General features: G+C 40.8%; 1 protein-coding gene across 5 annotated transcripts in view; it reads left to right on the top strand.

Moving 5' to 3' along the window:
- PALM2AKAP2 (PALM2 and AKAP2 fusion) overlaps positions 1-22,566 on the top strand; it is a 261,758-nt gene that overhangs the window by 151 nt on the left and 239,041 nt on the right. The gene's annotated exons all lie outside the window — the stretch shown is intronic.

Raw genomic sequence — 22,566 nt, 5'->3', positions numbered from 1 at the left:
ACTTGCTCTTTTGTCCATAGCCGTGGGTTGCGGAGGGAAGGCGGTATTCCAGCGCAGTGGCTGGGAAGCACCCGGAGAGCCTGGCTTTTGAGAAGTTGTGCGTGGAGTTCTCTGTTCGGTAAATGAGTGGTTAACGTCTGCTTTGCGGGATTTGGCGGAGAAAGAGGGCTCTGAGGAGCAGCGTTGAGCTGACACGTGCAGAAAGAAAAATGTGAATGCACAGTGGCATGCTTAAAAGATTGATGATGGAGAAGAAAAGGAGGAGTAAATGGGGAGGAAGGGAGATTGCGGGAGAAAATCAGTACTCTGCCTGAAAATTTTCTCACAGTGTGAGCTTTTGCTGAGCTGATTAAGAAGTTAAGCAAAAGGATCTGCTGAAGGGTGGCTTTTATTGAAGAAAATAATTGTGATATTTTTAATTTATCAAAATTGTGCAATTATTTGATCTGCTAGTTAAACTGTCACCTCAGCGCCCTAGCTGAGCACGTGCCTTCAGACAAATTCTCTTCTGAGTTGCATCTTGCCAGGGACAAAATCTAGGCAGGATTTAGCCGCATTTTAGTTTTAACTTTTGTTTTCAGATTTAGTACAGTAATTTGGAGTGCGCCATGAGCTCAGGTGGTGCAGACCTCTGAGAAATGTGGGCACTGATACCTCGTGAGGATTGGGCCTGGGGGTTCAGAATCTACCATCATCCTGGCCCGCAGAAATTGCCAGCTCATCTTCTAGCATATCACAGGCACCATGTCAAAAGGCCTGTGTTTCTGTGGGCGATGCCAGTCTGACAGCCCCATACAGCCTGCCCTTGTTAGAGTGACACCCAGCTCTTCTTCTTCCCCATGGCAGAGATATTGATGCAGCTGTGCGAGTCCCAGACGGGTGGCACGGTCGGTGCCGGGGACTGCACACCTGGAGGTCTGAAGGGAAACTGAAGATGGCAGAGCCTGCATGGGTTTTACATTCCCTTCCTGGGTTCCCCCACTGATCAACAGATGCAACATTTTTCTATAGCTAGCACAGGTTACAGATTTCCTTTGTAGTGCAAGAGGAATGGCTGCTGCTACTCCTGCTGCTGTTGCTGCTGCTGCTGTTGCTGCTGCTGCTGCTGTTCCAGGCTATTTGCTTGATGTCTACTATTCTGCTAATAGTTCCAGGAGATTTAAAATAACCAGATTTAAAACTAATAGTTTGTGGGGTTTTTTTCTCTCTAAAATACTTCCTGTGAAAGAGTAAATGGTATTATTTCATATTGGCAGGGGGGAAGCTACAACCATTTAATTTTCAGGCAGAAGAAAAGTAGATGCATATTTTTAAGATGGGTCACAGTTTTCTGTCAGAATAGGCACTGATATATCTCCAAATGGAACCCCCAGGAACGTTCCCCCAGAGGCAAGCCTCACCACTACCTGGGATTTGGAACCCCTTTATGGTCGAACTGTATTGCAGTGCTGCTCCATGCATTGCTGCTGTGCATAGCTCTCAAAAACTTCTGTCTCCACATCATTAAAAAAAAAAAAAAAAGCTTTACATTATTGTTGTTTCTTTTGAGTGCTATATAACAGAACACCAAGCCACACCCATTTCCACATGGTGTCCTTAAACCTTTCGCCAAAATAGATAAAGTGCTCTGCTTCTTAGTGTTTTACATTTCACACCAATGAGGCCATTGTGGATTTAGAATTATCACGTGGTGTATTGCAGCTTTTACAGTAAATATATGCTGGTATGAGAGAAGACCTTGAGAATCTGGATCTTCATTTTCTATATATATTTCCTTTTGGTTTCTATTTCTGGCAATAAATAAAACACAGTGTAGCAATGTGTGCAGTTAATTAGATTGAAATAATTTTGCTTCAGCATCAAAAATATTCAGCCTTATTTTAAGCTTTAATATGGGTTCATGAACTGACTTGTTTGCCTACCACTCTGCACAGCAACAGGTTTTCCATATAAGCTTGTTGGGTAGCTTTTCTCCTGTGCTTGGGCTGCTGCACATGTTTGTTAAAATGCAGAGAAGTTTATTTCTAGTATAAGCTTTGCTCCATCAGAATGAGTGACGTGACACAAGTTAGGCATTTCTCTTCTGCCACCAGTCAGCTAAACTAAGGTCAGTCCTCAAATGCTATATGGCCTTTCTCAGAAGAAGAAAGACATGGCATTTCAGTTGAACTAGGTGTTTCCTCTATTTTAACGAGATGCAATATCTCACTGAGATGAGCAGAAGCTTACTCCAGCATTCTTTGATCGCTCTGGTTGCATACTAGACTTATACAAAGAAATAGACTTACCACTGGGTTGTCTACACTCTGTTGCCTGTATGTTGTCTTCCATAATCACCATGGCAAATGAAATTGCAAGGAAGATGTACAAAGTAAATTTTAAGTATGCATCAACTGAATATTTAAGCAAAACAAATCCAAACATGGAAATAAGAATTTTTATACCAGAAAGCTGACCGCTTTTGAAGAGTTTGATTTTGTACTTGATTTTGTTACTCTGACTTATCACAGTTTTAATACATGCCTCTCTGGCACAGAGGCAAGTGTCAAGGGAAGAGGAAAAGAAGGAGTTTACTATTAGGACATTAATATAAACCTCAGTGAACGTGAGTTAGCCACTTGTTTTGTCTGTAGCAAGTACTCTGCAAGTGCACAGCGAGCCTCTCTGTGCATTCATCTTCTGTCTGTAAAATCTGAATAATGGACTTTGCCCTTGTGCTAGAGAGTTGTTAGGGATGCTTGCAACATTAAGCAGTACTTGGATGCTATGGTTTATCAGGGCAATAAATACCAACATAGTTTTAAAAAAATAGAATATGTGATTTTAAAAACAGAGAAGCTTCAAGTGTATATGATTTTATTGCTATTGACATGCTTAAGCTGTGATTTTCAGATCTTTCTGAAGACCCTGTAATTCACACACTGACCGTAGCAAGACAAAGCATTGTGCAAATCTGGTTTGAGAAGTGAGGAGATGTGAGACAACTACTGAAAAGCAGAAACCAGTTCTCTCTGCTTGAGAGGAAAATATAAACTCTCTGTCCTGGAGAGATCCTATGATGACCAGGAGCAGTTGGTTTTCTGACCCTTCCTTGAACAGAGACCTCATCACATCTCCCCACTTGGGTATCATGCATGCTACAGATATGGGTGAATTTTTGTGTCATGAGACACTGCTCTTAACATCTGCTTGGGCCCAACCCTAAATCACCACAGCATCCATTTGCTGCTCTACCAGCAGTGGAAGCAAGTAGGGCCCACTCCTAATGCTCTGTGAAGATGCCATCAGGAGACAAGGGAGAGGTTAAAAGAGGAAATCTGAAACCCTTTTCTCTCTGAGCCTGTTCCTGTATAGAACACTTAAGTGTTTGCATCTGTTCTTTTCCTGAAGTGGATTGATGGGTAAAAATTTGGGTGAAAAAGGAAACAATTTTTGGCTTTAGAAAATATGCCTGCTGTGAGTTGCTTAGAAGTTTGGAATGCAAATAGTCCTAGAGGAAACAGGCTTGATGGGGACAGGTGAGCTAATTTGTCTCATTTGAGGTAAATAAACTACAGGGCTCCACAATTTATTATATGACCCGTTCTTTATTACTGCAGAGATAGTGATCTAAACACAGACAAGCATTTATGAAACATAAATATTTTCCATCGCTTATCTAACAGTTATAAAGCTGAGAAGTGGGATTGTTGTGTCTGTATTGGTATATGATGCAGTGAACATGCACTACCTATACATGAGGTGAATTACAGACAATTATTGAGGGACAGCACTGAGGAGAAACCATCAACTAAAGCAACGACCAGCACAGGAGTTGGGAGAAGGTTTCCAGGTTCAAGAGATGTCCAGCCTAGAGATTCAAATGGAGAGGTACTATATCAATTCCTTAGCAGATGAAACCAATAATAATGGTTGTCACTGCTTACAAGTGCCCAGCTCAGAGAACCAGTAGCTCAGTTAAAGAAAAGTAATCACTGACATACAAGTAGCCACATCAAAGATAGTTCTATCAAAGACCATTCCTGCTTTTTCTATGACATGATGAATTTGTTGAGCTGAATCATACTCAAATGTCATCAGGAGGTTGACTTAATATGGCAGGACACTGTTGTTTAAAAATAACCCCCTTCTGTATCAGTGTGGTCTGCCTTAGATGGATTAAGGACTAGCTTTCTGACAGGTCTCAAAAAAGTTGCTGTTAATGAGGGAGACTGGTGTTCCTTGACAGCAAAGGCAGGGAAAAGCTTATAGGAAGCAGCTTTTCAAGGCTTGAAGGTGTTCTCTGTTTGTACTTTGATGGAAATGAAAACTGCTGGTGTGTAGGTAAAATAAAGAGTGCTGGAGGAGTGAAGAGGGCAAGCTGGATTATTTAGTAAGTAGAGTCTTGCATTTAAAGTAGTCCTCCACACCTGTATACAGCTGATGTTAAGCCAGTGCAGGTCTGTGCATCCAATTTAAGGTAGTACCACCCTAGTACTGCAGAAGAGGGCTCTGCAGTTTGAGCAGCGCTGCCTTTCATAACTAACATGGGTTGGTAATTCAACAGCGGTGAGGAGGGGATCCTTGCCCTGCGTAGGAGATTAGTTCCACACCAGTTAAGCCTATTCAAGGTGAGATTTTAGAGTCGTCCCAATACGGAGACATGTGTGTTCATGTTTACATATAGCATTGCACTAATTTCTCAATAGGTCTTTGAGAATAGTAATATTATTACCTTTAGGAAAGACAGTACTGGTACAGCAACTGCAGTTGCTGGTAAGCTCAGCATTCTGTGTTTCTGGGTAGAAATGTAGTGCTATGAGTATCATGTGCTGTGCATGGATTTCAAAAAATTTACTGACAGAAAAGCGAGTATCTCTTCTGCCCCCCCAACCCCACTACTGTCTATTACTCTGCAGCATGAAAACTCATGACCAGTAGACCTCATACCCAGTGTCATTTTACTGTAATACTACTCTACAATTCTTGTGAATCCTTCCAGAGAACTTCATTCATGAAAATTAGAAACTCCGGTGCTGAGGATCACTCAGTTAGATGTGGCAAATCCACTTAATCAGCAGTTTACTATTGCTGTGATGACACTAAGGACAGAAACATTACTTTCTAAATGAAGGAACTGGAAACTAAAGTTGGGATCAAATCTGTCTGAGTTCCGTTGCCTTCAGACTTAAAGCCTGCAGGAAGAAGAAAAAAGGCAGCAAAATATGGAAAGAGTAAGCTGCTTGGAAAATAGGTGAGTGAGAAGAATCTGCAGAAGTCGTAAGTGTTACAGAGAGAGAGGATAGGTAAATATTACTCACACGTTTTGGCAGAAGAATTAGTAGGTATCTAAGGAGGGTAGCAGTTGTGGACAAAACAAACCCAAAAAAACATTCTTTCTGTAATGAGTTCTTAAGCTCTAGAGCCCCACTCTCTGGGATGTGGTGGATGCTGAAGAGTGCACTTGGGCTTGAGGACAAACCAGGCATGCTTATGGAAATGGAATCCATGAAGGATTTTGTCATTAGAAGCAGTTTTTGCATTGCAAATTACTAGACACTGGCAGAGAAGTTTACCATGTATTTGCCAAAAAAGTACTGCTTTAGGCACTGTACTGGAATGGAGCGTGGGCTAGATGGCCTGATGGAGTGCAGCCATCCTGTGTACTCAAACACATTCCTGGAGTAACCAAATCTGGAAGTTTTGGCATTGAAGAAAACCCCCATTGCAATTCGTCGTGAATCTTATTTGAGTATTGCTGCTACATAGTTCAATCCAATTTTCCGTTCCCATTTTTACCTCATTATGTTATTTGCAATATTTGCAATACTTGTGGCTCTGATTAATTGTAGTCATTCTGCCATTTCATTCCTCAGTGGTCCCAACATCCAAATACCTGAAAAAGAAAAAATCCTACTGTAGCTGTCATTGCTTTTACATTCAGAGCTAAAAGACTTGAGGGCTAGTGAGACATTAACATATTTCCAGAGTACTCTATGGTGAGGAACACGTGGTGAAGTTAGGAAGGGTCTACATCCTGCTGTAAATATTTCCAGGGATGGGTTTAGTATATGTAAACTAGGGATTAGCAAAAACTAAATCTAAATGAGATCTGTATTGTGAGCATGACATGAACCTATGAGGTTCCTGTAAATCTCAGTGCAAATCAGCTGCGGGTGAGGAAGTGTCATGTTTGCATTGCTGTAAAGGATGAAGAGATCTGCACACAGATCTGCAGCACTACCCTGGACTGCAGCAATACCATGAGTCAGCTTCATGTCAGACCTTGCACAAAAAAGCCTGTGCAAGCACAGTTGTACTTGCCTTTACTTCTGGAGCACATAAAACACTAGGAGTTCATGTACAGTATGGGAAATGTTATAGCCTTTGCCCATTTAAGCCAAAAGTCAAAGAAAAATGCCTACAATGTCTGAAAACTAAAATTACTGTCCCAAAATTTATTAGTATTTTTGCTTTGGGAATGTTTACATGACAGCAAGAGAAGAACAAATATGATGAAAAATATTTCTGTCAAAGTATCAGTGAAAAGTAGGTACAAATAGAAACCAGAAACCAACTTACTCCTGAGAAATTTCTAGACAGTTTCCAGACTTACCCAAACTCAACTGTTTAAATTTAGAATTGTTTCCACAGCACATTCCTGCCGCTTAACACATCACCAACATCTCTTAAGCACAGACAAGAAGCTGAGATACTAGATTCTGGTTTGTGCCTTTCAAAGTATGTGTTGAAAAAGAAGTTGAAAATAGGTGAAAAGGGTTTGTGATTTTGTTGTTGTTAAGTCTAAGGTAAAATAAAATAGTTATGGAAGATTTACATTCTTGGAAATTATTGTAAAGCCCTAGCCTGGTGTGTAAGTTTAAGGACAGATGCCACATGTCGTGGTATCAGTGGGGTAGATGTTCATCTGAAGTCATAGGTTAGACTTTGGGATTTACATGCCATGCTAAAAGTAATGGATTGCTGGGTAGCTGGGTTGAGGGTGGGATGGGTCTGGAAGCCTCTCCTTGAGCGCTCTTGCTCTTTCAGGGATCACTCCTTGTATCTAACTCCTTACCCACTTTACAAATACATTTTTGTTCTTGTACAGAATGAAGTGTATTCTTTCATAAGCTGAATTCTTGCAAAGTATCCTCAGCAGCAAGATGTGATGCATCTGGGAAAATGCACTGGACTTGGGAAATGTGTAGTAAAATATGGACTATGCAAGTGTAGTAAATTATTAATCATTACATGGCTCTCTCTTGAATGGCACATGAGCAGGAGCTGAGCCTGCGTGTGCTGAGGCAGTGGTCTGCAGTTGCCTTTCAGGAACAGTACTTGGAAACAGAGGGATGCTGCACCTGCCTCTGGCCCTAACTTCCCTAGAAAAATGTTTTGTATTGCAAATTATGATTTGAGAAAGCCACAGGGGTGCAAGGGTTAATAACATCACCCAGTAAGCCCTGTGGCAGTTAAATGGGTATGGCCTTTTGGCAGTTGCACACCAGACCTGTGTAGCTCTCTTGACACACAGATGCTTTTTGTTACTTAGCTGACTTCCAACAAGGTTAGATGCTGGAGGCGTGTAAAGCTTTCTTCCTCTTCGCCAGTAAAAACAAATGCTCTCTGTGCACACACAAAAAAAAAAAGGCCAGCAACCAGTGCAGTCTGGGGAGCTCTTTTTGGAAGGAGACAGACCTGCCCTCATCTATGAGTTTCTGCCCTTTCCAGACAATTCAGAGCTCAGGTTGTTGATTTAGGCAGTGCTCACACTGTTTTAATTTGAGCTGCCAACATAATTTGTCGGGATCCACAGACAACAGTCAGCAGGGTGGGGCTCATCCCCTCTGCAGTTCCTAATAATAGCAGTCACTGGCAATCAGATGGAGATTTGGGACAGCAGAGATGCGCTCAGATTTTTAAAAATTACATACCTTGAAAGAAAGCCTTCATTTTACCAGCACATGACTAAATGAGAGGTGCTTTCCAGCCTTTTGGGGACATTGACAACTCCTCTGCTTCAGCCATGTTCCTTAGCCATGCAGAATTGCAAGCTGCACTGCAGTACAGGGAAGTAACCTGGGCAAGTAATGGCTGAGGAGACCCCCATTACGGGGCTGAATATCACAGACAGAAATTCCAAGCCAGGTTGCCGTGTAACTTACTGCGAGAGGAGGGGGGTTGAGAGCCCGCCACGCTCGCTGCAGTCGCACCGCTGCAGTCTCTCTGTGGCAGCATCAGGAGAAGCTGCGGAGCTGGGATTGCTCAGAGCAGGAGCGGTGCTAAAGGCGAGCGTCTGGCCATTAACCAGATGGGTACCAGCATTGGAATGGCTGGTCTTTCCCAGAGGGCTTCCCAGAGGAAAAAGGGTACACCAGCACGCACATACCCCCTCTTGGCTAAACTCTCGTGGAGCAGCTCTGCTCTTCACAACTGTCAGGTCCTTGGAAAAAACTTACACTGAAAACCATGGGGTTTTTAGGATCCCCAGTCATCCAACTGTTTCCCATTTGAAGCATAAAGCAAGCAGTTGGCATCCAAGGTGTCACTAAATTTATGGTAACTGCAGCACGGGGATTGTCTCATACTCTGGCTTTGGTACAAAATTGCTATCTTGAATGTGTTGGCCAGTTCTGGCAGCTCTGTGCAAGGAATTTTTGAGAGTTAATCCCTTATCTTTTTTGAATCACAATCTACAAAGATATAAAAAGTAAGGCTCAGTTGTTAGTTATGTATTTGTTCTTAATAAATATAAGAATATTCAAGCACTTGCTGCATGTTAGAGAAGCAGAAGGCTGAGTCAGCATTTAAAGCTTCATCTTAATCCCTACTTATGGCAGGGATAACTGCTGAATTAGGAATATTCATAAACTCATTCCAGCATCCCCAAGAACTTACTAAATTGTTCTGGTAAAGGAAGTAACATCTAACTAGCCAGGAAAGAAAAACCTCCAATTTTTAAAAAATAAAATAAAGAATAGTCAAAATATAATACCTTACAGAACTGTGTCCCTGTATCAGTAAGGTACTGAGAAGTATCAGTTCCTTGTGCTAAATTTACAGTTGTTATTGCTGAAGTTTCAAAATGTACAAAATTTAGACTGCAATCCATACAGGATATCTGAAAGTCATCTGTAAAATAGAGACCTGTTCATACTTCTCATGATTTCAATTATCAGCTTCCCAATTTTCAGAGGAAAAATAATAGAATTGAAGTGGTTGATGAGTATTTTTGTCCTTACCATGTGTGACATTGCTTACAATGCTGATCAAAGGTTTTGATGAGACTGATGTGTCACAGACCTTCTCCTCTGTGAATTTCTCAGCAATTCATGGGACAGAATGTATGTTCCAGAGGACTTGTTCCAGAATCAATGAAGTTTACAATACAGACAAGCCTTTATGTTAATTTTTGTGAGGGCTTTTAAAACAATATCATAATTCATAATTCTGAAGACAAGGGGTGTTTTAAAGATTATTCTATTGCTGGGAAGGAGCAGATAGAAAACCCTGCTGAACTGGAGAAGGCTTGTAGGAGTTTCTTTTTACAACTCTGCCCCAAATCCCAGAGCACTGGGGGAATTCCCCTCTGCATTTGGCCCTTATCTCTTGGGACAGCACTGTATCATCCTTCCTTGCCTGAGAACTCACAACCCATAAAAGCAATCCTGAAAGGCAGGTATAAGGAACAAACAGTGGTGTTTTGTTGGTCCAAGTACCTACAGCTCCAGTTTCTACTACATCTTGGTCTGTGAGATTTTAGAGCAAATCACTCTTTGTGCTGAAACATAAAAAACAAAAGCACTCTTTGGTCTGCATTACTTTGAAAACACATGTTTTCAGTAAAATAAATCCAGTTTACAATGAAGTGGATAACACTTGACCATGTGACTGTGAGCAAGTCATAGGTGGCTGATGAAATGGTGCTAAGGTCCATAAAGATCAGGTGTCCCTGGTTATATACTGTCACTATATGTATGGGTTGTAGAGTGGTTTAACTGAGCTCATCCATGTGCCATTGAAGACCAAAGTGGTGTCAGACTACGTGCTTCCCTGAGCTGCTGTGGCACTGGTGAACTCATCAAAATAAAGCAACACCTCCAGGGCTTGTGACATGGATTGTCCCTTTGGCTGAGCTGGAGGAGGTTCCAGTGAGAAGGTGGTAGACCTGATTTCTCATTGGCATTGTTCTGTAGGTCACATTTCTGCCTAGACAAAGCTAACAGGTTGTAAAAGTGGCTGGAGAACAAAAGGAAGAATATATACACCACCATGGTGTCTTCAAAAGAAGGATTCTTAGCACATACTACTTATCACCTGCTGGATAGCAGTACTAAGAAAAAGAGTTAGTGGATAATGCTGTGAATATTACTCAGCAATCTCATCCTTCATGGAATAGGCATGATAGATAGATATAGACAGACAGACTGTGGTGTATGTATATATATATAATATAATATAATAATATATATATATAATGGCCAGTCTTCGCGAGCGAAGATCCGGGGAAGGTCTTTACACCTTCCAGCCTGCGCATTGGATTTTTTAGGTGAGACACAGTGTGCGCGGAACTGAGCCCACCCTTTAATCCTAAGGTTCATCTGCTGGGGCCAAGCGAGCTTGGACGGTGGCAGCGAGGTCCTTAGGACGTAGATGGGTTGCCTTTAAGGGCTAACGAGCCCCACCTGCCCGGGAGTGGCCCTGACCGGGAATCGAACCCGGGTCTCCGTGGTGATAGCGCGGCGCCTTTACCACTAGACCACCAGGGGTTCCCATGTGTATATATATAAACAAATAAACCCTGATATATATATTCAGGAATGTTACTTGTTAAGCACATGAAATGGTGCTTTGTTCAGATCCATGCTGGATATTAGTTTCCTAGAAAGCCGTAGGAAGAATGGAGAAGAGTCCAGGAGGGTGAAGAATGATCACAAGTGGGAAGAAAGAGACTACTGAGGCAAGACAGAATTGTCTGGCTTGGTGAAGAAAACACCAAGGTTTAGCTTATCTTGTTTAAGGGTAGGAAAAACTTTCTATATTCCTTCCAGGGAGATCACCAGTTGTTTTGCTTGTTCTCAGATGCTTCTCAGTTAACCATCTTACATATAAAGGGTTCTTCTTCAGACAGTAATCTTTCTTGCAATGCCAGTACAATGCATCCTTGAGATTTGGCAGCTGACGTATGGATGCTTACAGACCCAGGAGAATAGTTTAATGCAACTGTGGTGGCAGAAGCTGGGTTAGTTTGTGTTTTGGATAGGCTGTGTGTGTTGTAGTCAGGCACTGGAGTTCAGGTATGTCAGGTAACCTGATTGGATCTGAGTACACAAAATTACCTTTTTCATTGGATCTAGGCCACAAGTCCATATTTTTTTTGCAATAGGACCCTATTCTGCTTCCAAGGAATTTTTTAGAAATTTTACTGCTAGTTTCAGTGGTGAGCAGGAACAGGCCCATACAAACCCCTTAAGTGTTCACACCATTTCTGACTCTTTGTCATCATGAAAAGTGCCAGGTCTGTGCCAGATAAGACATGTAAATCAGACTTCCTAGGAAAACCAGATGTACAACTGAGGATAAATAAATAAAGTGGATTTCACCATTTGTCTAAACTTGAGAGTTGCATGCTTTGTCACTCATCACACACTCTTAGTAGTACAAAGGCACAGTTAGTCAATGGCTAAACTCACCTATCGAAAGTTCGGGGTTTTGTGTAAAAAGAAAACCAGCTAGATTTTAAACTCTTTATTCTTACTCATCCCCAGGAGAAAGCCAGTTTTGGCAGCTTGGTTCTCATAATAGCCATTGTTCTTGATTTCTTTCCTGTCATTTTACCAAGAGTGCAGATATTTAATAACCTTTGCTGGAATAAGCTTCCCATACTTTAACTGCACTTTGCAAGGGTGTGCTTTTTCAGCTGAATCTTTTTCAGCAGAAGTTTTTTCTCTTGATAGAAATGTTACCAACAGAAAAAGAAAACAAAAAGAGAGAGAAAGAGAAAAGATAGTAGCATCTATTTTCTCTGTTTGGGCAAGGAGAGGGAAAAAGAATTTAAAAATAGGAGGTATTTTCATGGTTTCAGTGAAACCATGTTTGCGGTTTCTTTGTTGATCCTGGAAGGTGTGAAACTGAAGTCTTAGCAAGGTGAAATTTCCCTAATACTCTACCTAAAATCAAATGAGATGACAACCCTGCCCTTCAGCTGTGTAAATTAATGCAAGCAGAAGTAAATCATCAATACTGTGACTTAATGTCACTGTTTTTCTCTGTGCCCAACCCACCTTGGTTTTGAGTTGCCTTTGCAAAACAATGCAAAACTTTGCACTGAAAATTTGGAGCAGGTCCCTAGGACGTATTTGGGGGCAGGAAAACAGTGCATAATCTGTAAGACAAATAAATTGTCAAAGGCCTCTAGAAAATTCATCTTCAGGCAAGGGATTTCTTTGTGGCTACATCTTGACCTGTATTTGCAGAAAGCCTTTCAGCATGCATTAAGGTAAGGCAACAGGTTCTCAGGGTATAGCACAGCTTTATAGATGTATTTTTCTCTATTTCTGGGTTCTAAGACATCTCACATCATATTTTAAGAAACTGATCAGAGAGAGCCTTCATTGCTGATGTGCTGTTAGTTTGCACTCCATTTCAAGCTGTTTCTCCTTTTTTAGAAGAATTTTTTATCTTAATAAAGCTCCACTTAAGTAATGAACAATAACCAATTGGTTTGTTGCTGGAGCATTATATGTTTCCAGGTGCAGTGTGGAATACTGGGTACAATAGAGTGCAAAGATGGCAACGCTGGTGACAACCTCTTACTGTGTCGAAGCAGAAACTATCCTCCTGATTTTTACAGTGTTACAATAGTCACACTGGCATGTGATTTAACAACTCCTTCTTTTCAGACCACTTCTTCTCCCTTTAACAAACATAATAAAACTGTCTTTGGGTTAGTTGAGAAATATCAACAGTGGTTTTGGTTGGTCCAGCTGTTGAGGTTTTTTTTACAGTGAAGTGCATCACAATAACTGTGTAAATGGCATTCAGCATTTCAAATTGTATTGCCTTTCAAAGGTTACCGTAGTGTATTCCATCTACAAAATGTTGGAAATATTTTCCTGGGCTGAAAGATATTGAATGAATAATTACAATAATTTAGGACATGTCTAAGTCATACAGTGAAGTACCTACATCTTTACAAAGATGCACATCTGACTTTTGAGTCTACTAGATATCCAAAATGTGTCCTTGTTGTGACAAATCAGATTATTGGAATGGATGTACAACAGATATCAAAGGTAATGGAAACAAGCTGGTAACTTGCTCCAAGATCAGCAGAGAGGAGTTAGGGTAAGCACAGCTGCCTCTGCACAGTACTGTGGTGTATGGCATCCATTAGCTCTCATCTGACTCAAAAATACATGCCAAAGAGCCTTACTCAGTAAACTCAGCATGAAGTCTAAACTTTTGTTTCAGAAAGGAGGCAGTGCAGTTGTTTATTATTCTCCTTAGTGCCCTTATTCAGACATTTTTTCAAACCAATCATCATCACAAACTTGAGGGGTTTTTATTTTATTTTCTGTTGCTCTAATGAGGACCAGCTATCTACCCTCTTTTTTTCCTGGCACACAAATGAGAGCAAGATTGTCAAAAGTATTCAATAACTCTTAATGCTCAGCATGAGACATTTTCAAAGCCTGCATTTTTCAGAAGATAGGTTGTTGTGTGGTGCTTCATATATCCAGAATCTTATGTCTTGTATTGATGTGAAAGACATTGTGAAACTCCAGTGCATCTGACTTTTGCATCTGCTAGACATACAAAGCTAATCTCCTTTGTGGCAGTTTCTCAAGTGGCAAATTGAACATTAACACACAGTTTGCGATAGGGAAAAATTGCACCTACGTGCCCTGTTAACACAACATCATTGCATCACTGGTCTTTATGCTTTAAATCAATATTTGTTTCAGTTTCTCCTATGAAACACAGATAAAAGGAAAAAGGGGAACCAAATTCACTCAGTAGTAAGGAATACCAGGCAAGCCATTGGAGTTGACAGTATTGGTTATGCAAAAAAAAGCACCACACCTTCCTCTCTAATAGTTTTGGCTTGTCACTAAATTACTTATAGGGGTTTTTTTGTGCCACTTGAACTTGCGTCCCCATCCTTCCTTACAAAATGTAGTTGTGATACTTATTATTGAACAGAAGCAATCTGAAAACCATCTACGTCAAGTCTAAACAGTGCTTTGAACGTGGAACTTCAGGCGCAAGTGTTTCCCTGAGCTTTAATATACTGTCTTCAGCACCTGATGAAACTTCATGCTACAAAGGAGGCAAAGAAGAAGTCATTACACACCTGAAGAGTTTCAGTGTAGGTTTGTTTTGTTTTGGCAATGGAGAAGACAAATCTCAATTCTTCATTACTGACATTATTAGAGCAACACCAGCTGAGGTCTACTCCCTGTTGTGCAAGCAAAACAGTAAATGTGTGCCCAGTGTCAGCCTCCAACAGAGCAGAGACTAGGGAAGATGAGAAATAAGCACAGAAAGGTGAAATAATTTACCCGAGGACATTCAGGAGGCGAAAACCCATAGGTACCTCTTTTCACTGAGCCATTGGCAGGCTACGCACTGAACCCTCCTGTCCATGTCCACATTATGCTGTGATCAAGGTTGTGGTCAAAGGTTCCCACTCTGCACTGAAACACAAAGTCCACTGACCTGCTTGTGTTGTGGGTGCCTAAAGACTCTGAGCACAGGGATCTTGTCTTACCTACCTTGTCTCCTGGATGCTCTGACAAGCTCCCCACCACCTCCATAGGCCACATCAGCAAGGCCTTCAGCAGAGCATCTTCTGTATAGCATGCATTTTGGTTAGCTGGCATCAACAGACTCAATCTTCCTACGTGTGCCTCACTGCTGCTCCTCAGCTGTTTTGTATCTATTCTGTGACTACAGCATGTGCAATTAACCCATGGGTTTTCTTTTTTACTGTAATGGTGCATGTGTACCAATAATACATTTTCAGAGATCCTTCAGAGGTGTCTGAGGACCAGAATTTGCATTGAACATATGTCTGCTGACTCTGGTACTCAGACACCTGAAGCCAGGAAGAAACCCAGATCCAGTCCTCCTGATGTGCTGCTCTCCCTCTTGTTCATGTTCCTGGTCACTGTTGTTGTTTGCCTGGTCTAATGTAGCTGGTTATAGGGGTGGACCTTGTTAGTACCTTTGGAATGAGGGATAGATAGATGGTCACATAACATATATGTTACAGCACTGGCCCTGACCTGCAGATGTGTTGGGGCAGTCCTAAGCACATGTACAGGCTGGCAGAAGATGGATTGAGAGAAGCCCTGAGGCGAAGGACTTCAAGGTGTTGGTGAAAAAAGGGCTGGACATGAGCTGACAATGTGCACTGGCAGCTGAGAAAGCCAATCCTATCCTAGACTGCATCAAAATCAGCATGGCCAGCAGAGCAAGGGAGAGGATTCTGCTCCTCCACTCCACACTGGTGGGACCCCACCTGGAGTACTGCATCCAGCTCTGGGGCCCCCAATATAAGAAGAACATAGACCTGCTGGAGTTAGTCCAGGGGAGGCTGTGAAAATAACCAGGAGACTGAGGCACAAATGGAATGATTTTAGATTGAAGGAGGGACGGTTTAGATTAGGTATTAGGAAGAAATTCTTTACTGTAAGTGTGGTGGGACATTGAAACAGGTTGCCCAGAGGTTTCCATCCCTGGAATTGTTGAAGGCCAGGTTGGACAGGACTTCAGACAACCTGGTGTAGTGAAATGTGTCCCTGCCTATGGCAGATGGGTTGGACCTAGGCTATCTTTAAGGCCTCTTCCAACCCTATCCATTCTATGATTCTATGAATACCACATTTCTTTATTTCTGGAGACCAAAGCAAGAACATCCCCTCACAGTCTAACATGACCTAGGAAATAAATATGTTGCATTTCCATCTCTTCAGCAACAGCAGGGACAAAGTTTGGTTTCTCTCTCTATTTTAGTTCACAGACATATCTAAAGGTGCTGCTCCTAGGCAAGTAATAACCCTGAGAAAGAAAAAACCTCATTTAGACTGTGAGTAAAGAATGACTTTTAGGAAGGAGAAATGTAGATGGAAATATTTTCAGCTGTACAGAACTGTTCTGTCCAAGTCATTACAAATCACATAATTCTGGCATGTATTTTTAAAAACCTTAGCAGTGAAATGGATCATTTTTTGCCTCTGACTTCCAAGCTGTGAACTTGGACAGGTGGTGGGAAATTTTGAGTTTTTTAAGACTGCTAAGTTTCAGAGAGGAAAACCAAAAAGGTGAAAGTGTTGGTGCCAGTTTCCTAGCAATTCTCTTGGAAGAAAGAGAGCGTTTTCAACACCAGCAGTTACCATGACTGTCAGCCAGAGAGCTGCTCAACCAAGACACATCCTCGCAACAAACTGTGGTAAAAGAGTCATATTTTATTAGTATGTATATCATCTCTGAATGCCAATTGTTCAGCACAGGACTGCAGGGAAGATCATTATGGCAGACTTTGACTTGGTGAAAGTTACATCAGAAAAGAAGATTTTTTTTTTTTAATATCTCTTTCTTTTACAGAGAATTTCTTATAAATAGGAGAGGGTATTACTGCCATTCCCGCTGAATGCTCTATGTAGGCCAAGAAATGCTGTTAACAGTTTATTTAGAAAAGTATTTCTAAACCTTCTCCCTTTTCAATTTATTGATACAAATTAGGTCTTTGGCCTCTATTTGATGTTTCATTATCAAGCACCAGAGATTTAACTGTTTGTGAATGTGGTTGAACTATGTTTGTTTCATCATCAAACTGATTTGATCAGATTTTTTCTACCTTTCTTCTTTACTTCTGACATTGGTGTGCCTTTGAACTAAGCACTGTAGCAATCCCATGCTGTGCTCTAGCATGGCAACTGGCCATAGTGGAGACAAGTAAAGTCATCTCTTGCAAGTATTGCCTGATGGTTCAAGCTTTGCAAAGGTTGTCATATTTGGATGGCAGTCAGGACCCAGCTTGATGCAGCATAGAAAACACCAAGTACCAATGTACAGTGGCCAAAAGATACTTTACTGTGGAAAAATCCATTGTTCATCACCATGTTGTCTTTCAGGGGTTTCTCCTTCCCCTTCATAAGAAAACTGAAGAGCTTGTATGGTTGTTGGTTCATCCTTCTCATGTCTGTACTTGCACATTTTTGATATCAGCCCTTGCTGTTTGTCATGTTTCTTTTATTCCCCCATGATCAACCCGGATTGAAGTTTCTCTACAGAGTGCAAACTCTGGACCCGATTTGCAGAAGAATTCAGCGTGCAGCTGAACCCAGGAAAGGGTTTCAATGAAAGATGCACCCTTCAAAACAGAGACTCTGTTGTGGCCCCTCTGCCTTCCATTTCTATATGGGATGGGTTATATTTTCATGATATACCTCCAAATGTAGTGAACATGTCTACATAAACTCCTGGTGGGTGGATCCCATCTGTTTGCCACACTATAAGAAAACATTTTAGAAACCTAAAGGAAAAGAAAGTTATAAATGTACCCATCCTTACACCCTGTCCCAGCTTCTCATTTTCTGTCTTTGATGTCTGTCTATGCAAATGCCAAGACTGAAATTGAGCTCTTTTTCCAAATTTTTCTTTCACTCTTCTTCTTTCACTTCATGTACCTCTTACCAGGATCTGAAACTGTCTTCTTTGGAAGAGAGTAAATAAAATACATTCTTTTTGTACTTACTTGCCAATAAACTTTTTCCTCGTGTAATCAAGTCTCCTCAGGCCACTCTATTTCTGAAGAATCAACTACAAAATACAAGAACTATCCATAGCAATTACCAGATAAATTTTTCTCATATCACACTTTAGAGGGAATTATTCCAGAGGAAAATTCTTGGCAAGCTCACTATTATAAATACTGCTTAAAGTAGTTCCTGATTATATGAAAATGAGAGGGGAGGGAAAGCTTTGCAGGGACTACTGTCTTCTCCACCTTTAGATTGTACACTGATGCAAAGGACTTGTAAAAATAACATGGAAATTTGAAAAAGAAAATAATGTATATCTGAGCAAGAGTTAAGATTTAATTTGCATTCAGTCACTTGCTTGGCAACTCTATTGCTTTAAACTTATCATCCTTGTTTCCTGATGACAGTGTGTTACTGACTTCAGCTTAAGCTGATGGCAAAGATATTACCAATTTAGAAAATAAACTGTCATCTAGCAGAAACGATCTGCCTGTGACAGTGCGATGCACACCAGAGTGCCCAGCTGGAGCTGTGGAGTCACAACTTTTACCACGACTTGGGGGAACAGAAGGGATCACAGTGCGGTAAAAGAGGTGTGTTCATCCCTGTCAGTTTGCGTGGAAGGTTATGATTATATGTCGGTTCCATAACGAAGTGGAGATTTGGCTTGTAAAATACAGACAATAAAAAACGCACTGCAATATTTTACACACTTTTTAAATTCTTTTCCACGGTTGGATCACACATCTACCTCTTCCCTGCATTCATAAGGACTCCTAACTTCCTTTTTTAATATGAAAGCTGAGATTTCCACGTAGTCATAAAACATAGGCTTTAAGAAAAATAGGGGATAATTGTGAAATTCACTATAAAATCACAAGAGCTGACAGAAAAGAGCTAGCCATAATGTTGTTTGATATTCCTCCTGTGCAGAGCCCACAGTGACATTCAAAACTTTTACTAGCAAATCTACAGAGGATATGATCTGTTTTTAGCAAGGAGGAGTTTAGTTAAGTGTCAGAAACTTGCACTTTCAGACCTAAACTGCAAACTGACGATTAAGATGCAGAGCTACAATTGACGGAATCCTCCTTTCATAGTGACCACACCTTGAAAAATAATCTTTGCAGGATAAAATACAATTGAATTGCAGCAATGATGGAGGTTACATGTGAGTAAAGATTGCTGTTCGTTTCCACCTGGAAAACTAATAGGTGATATGAATCAATCTTAAGTTTTGTCTCCTCATTTGAGGCTTCTTCGTATTACTGTAGCACACATGGTAGTGCCTAAGCTTCATTGTTGCCTCAGAGTAATTCAGAATTTTCTTACAAAATTTGTTCTCTTGCACATGGTGACAGTAAGTCTGATTTTAAAAATTAGCTATGCCCTCTTAAGCTAATGAATCTGCACTTGGTCCCTGCTCCAATTTATTGTCTCATAACAGGTTGAATGCACTCTTGTCTCTCCAAGTATTTGTTTATCATAACAGAGTATGACCTTGCTTGCCCTATGACTTGGAAAATATCTGTTATGATGCCACATTGCATATAAAACTCTGTACAGGCCTCTGCAGGGACATACCAATTATATGGAAGTACTGGAGAAATAATGGTTTCCTACAACAAATCAGATAGCTTTGTGTATCCACAGAGCTAACACAGATTAGGGAGTACTTTTCACATGGGTGCAGGAAGAATTTACTCTTTCCTAGTGTAACACAGGTGATTCTTCCCCATGAGATGCCACCTCAGCTCCTCTGTCATCAAACCATGGTTGAGATGGTTGAATGTTGAGTTAACTGGCACAGGAAGGTTTTCTAAGTTTACAGCTGTGATGACACCACGTGACAGCTGCTCATTCAGGAAGGGAAATGAAGGTGGTTGGAATGAGCATTGTGTTTTATGTCCCACAGAAAAAGCATCTTGTCTTTTTAAAATCAGAACAAATTTCAGTCTGAATTCTCTTTGGTCTTCACAAGGCTTCTTTCATTGCATTTAAGGAGGCCCTAGGAAAGCGTAACATGCTGTCTGCAAGAACGGTAACTAGGCAGTGCTGTTTTCTGATTTTGAAGGTCCTCTGGGCATTGCTGTGATACAGAATTAGGAAATGGAAAGACTGAGACAACTTTCAACCATGTGGTGTTTCAAAGCAGTCCTGTAGAGTATGTTGCTGTCTGTGATGTGCAGGATTTGACAGACATAGCAGTGGCAGAGCAGAGAGACAGGCAGAATTTGTGGTGTTTTAATTTATCCAAGATAAACAGGAGAGACATGCTGTAGCAGAGATCTGAATTTTACCTGAAACATCAGTGATTGAAGAGGCTAAGACTCCTTTGTCTGACAACATATCACTCACGTCAAAGAGGGCAGTGTTAGAGAATTATTATCTAACACTTCCAGTTAGTATTGCTGTCCTCAGTGTTCCCCTCCCTACCAGAGTCGAGTAGCATTAGTTCTGTGTCATCAAGGTGGTAGGTGCACAGTGTTGCAAGGTGACCTTCACAGCATTTGGGGACCACTGGGCAATAAGACAAACTCACCCTCTTGTGTACGCATTCATATCCAGATCCACAGAGCTCTGTTGGCTCTCTGTTGCTAATGAAAATGGTGGGAATCAGCACATAAGTTTCTGAGTGTAAAGCCTTGTTGCTAGACAGTTCTTATGAACTATCTGTCACACAGAATTGAAGCAACTGACTGCTCACCTATCCTATTTGGGAATACCAAAAAGACAACCTAAAAAAACTGTAGCAACAGTTCTTCCAACTGGCTACCAGTAGAGAACCAGGATGGACTGCTCTTACAGGGAAAAAAAAACCTCATTGTGCCAAGTGCAAGAGGTTAACCACTGAAAAATGACTCTTGGTTAAGGGCTTGTGCCATCACTAACGTTTTCTAGCCACCCATTAACAAATATTAGTGTTTTTTGTCGTCCCCATCATTGCACTTCTGCAAGTACCAAACAGTTTTGCCAAGTTATCAGTGTGCCAGGCACAGAGGTGTTGCAAAGGAACCATCACAAGGGCTAGCAGTCATGGCACAAAAGTCTGCAACATGAAACATGCAGTTCAGCGGATTTGGCTCTTAGGGGTTGTTTCTTTTTGTGATGAACCAGTTAAGTCACTGTCATTCACAACTGGCTGACTGGGTTTTAGAAGCCATTACAAGAAAATATTAGAAATGCACAAACAGCCAAGTGATCTGTCAGAAAGCAAAGAAAGATGTTTCTGTAAAGAATGTATAGAAGACAATATTTTCTAATTGGGTTGGGAAGAAATCATTGCTATTTGTCCTTTCTAAGAATCTATGGAAAAAAGAATAAATTATTCTTTGCAGCTCCGTTTATTATTTTGTGCAGCTGCAGGAAAGGGCTGTATAATTTATGTGTGTTCTTGAACTAAGGTTTGTGGTCTGGTGCCTAGACATGGTAAGAGGACAAGAATTTGTCTTGCTCCACAGAGTTTCAGAGATTCTGATGTGTCCTTTCAAAAATAAAAAAGAAACACTTTATCCAAAAAGTAAAAGTTCATCTTTCTTGTTAATCAGATGAAAGAAACATTTTACTACTAAAAGTAATTTCTTTCTGATTAATATTTTATTAGATATTGTGACAATATGAAATATAAACATGGTTTGTGGAATAGCTTAGAAGTAAAAATGTTAATTTTTAATTCCTACAGTGGCCTCCACTTGAGTCATACTGTGTGTTCATTAATAACTCTTCATTATCAGCCCATCTTATAAAGTGGACACAGCTAATTTCCCTACTATGCAAGTACCTTATGATGAAATGCAAAATTGGATTTGTGGACTGTATGTCACTCATAGGCCACTTTCTTTTGCATGTCTGCTGTATCAGGTATTCCTTAAGGTGGACACAGACTCTAAAAGAGACCTTAAAAGTAGCATGGAGCTACATAGAACTGTGTCATACCTCAGTGACATCCACTGGTGAAGACGTCACTCGTCATCACTCTGGCTGAGTCCTGAGCAATGGTTTTTCAGTATGGCATAGAAACCCCACAACGTACTGTGTTTCATATGCCAGTGACATTATAGGTCAGAAACTGTTGTTTTCTAATGCAGTTTTACTTTCCTGTTAGACAGGAACTGGCAGTTGTTAAGAGAAAGCATGTCAGGCAGACTAGAGAACCCAAACTTTTATTGAGTCGCAGGCCATAATGAAGATAAAATTTGCTTAATTTTTAATAGGATCAGAGTGGAATGGATCGGATTAGGATCAGCAATTTCAAGAATACTTCGTGTATTTCTGTTACATCATGTTACACAAATGCAACTAAAGTGTTTAGGAGCAGAGGTGTAGAGCTAGGTGCTCCAGATCCATCTGCAGCCCTGAGGAGGTGACAACAACCACATTCAGGACGTGTTTTGCTAGAGTTTCCACAGTTAGTGGAACGAAAAAACCCTCTCTTCTCCATTTAAACCAGCTGGTGGACTTTACACTGAAGAAAACACCTCAGAGCAGAGCAATGTAGCTTCTGTCAGGAAAGCATTTACAAGCAGCTGGAAAGCAGTAATTCCTGCAATAGTCAAGTCTCTTTGAAAGCAGATATGTATCCATGCCTTCGTTCGCATGGGTCCTAAGTGACCATTGCTTTGGAAAGTGAAAATTGAGGCTCCAGGAAAAATGTATGTGGAATGTTCTGCATTTACTGCATGAATTTTTATAAAAGATTCTGACAAGTTTTACCTTTAAAAATTAAACTGTAATAGATAACATTTCTTCCTGTGTAACAAATTAAGAAGAGAAGAGGGACCTGCTTGGTGATAAGGGAAAGAAGTATTTTCTT

The sequence above is a fragment of the Myiozetetes cayanensis genome, unplaced genomic scaffold (genome assembly GCF_022539395.1).
Source record: "Myiozetetes cayanensis isolate MyiCay16 unplaced genomic scaffold, myiCay2020 scf4, whole genome shotgun sequence".
In the NCBI taxonomy this organism is placed as follows: Eukaryota; Metazoa; Chordata; class Aves; order Passeriformes; family Tyrannidae; genus Myiozetetes; species Myiozetetes cayanensis.
Note: the sequence above shows the minus strand (reverse complement) of the source record. Positions and strands in the feature narration are given on the sequence as shown.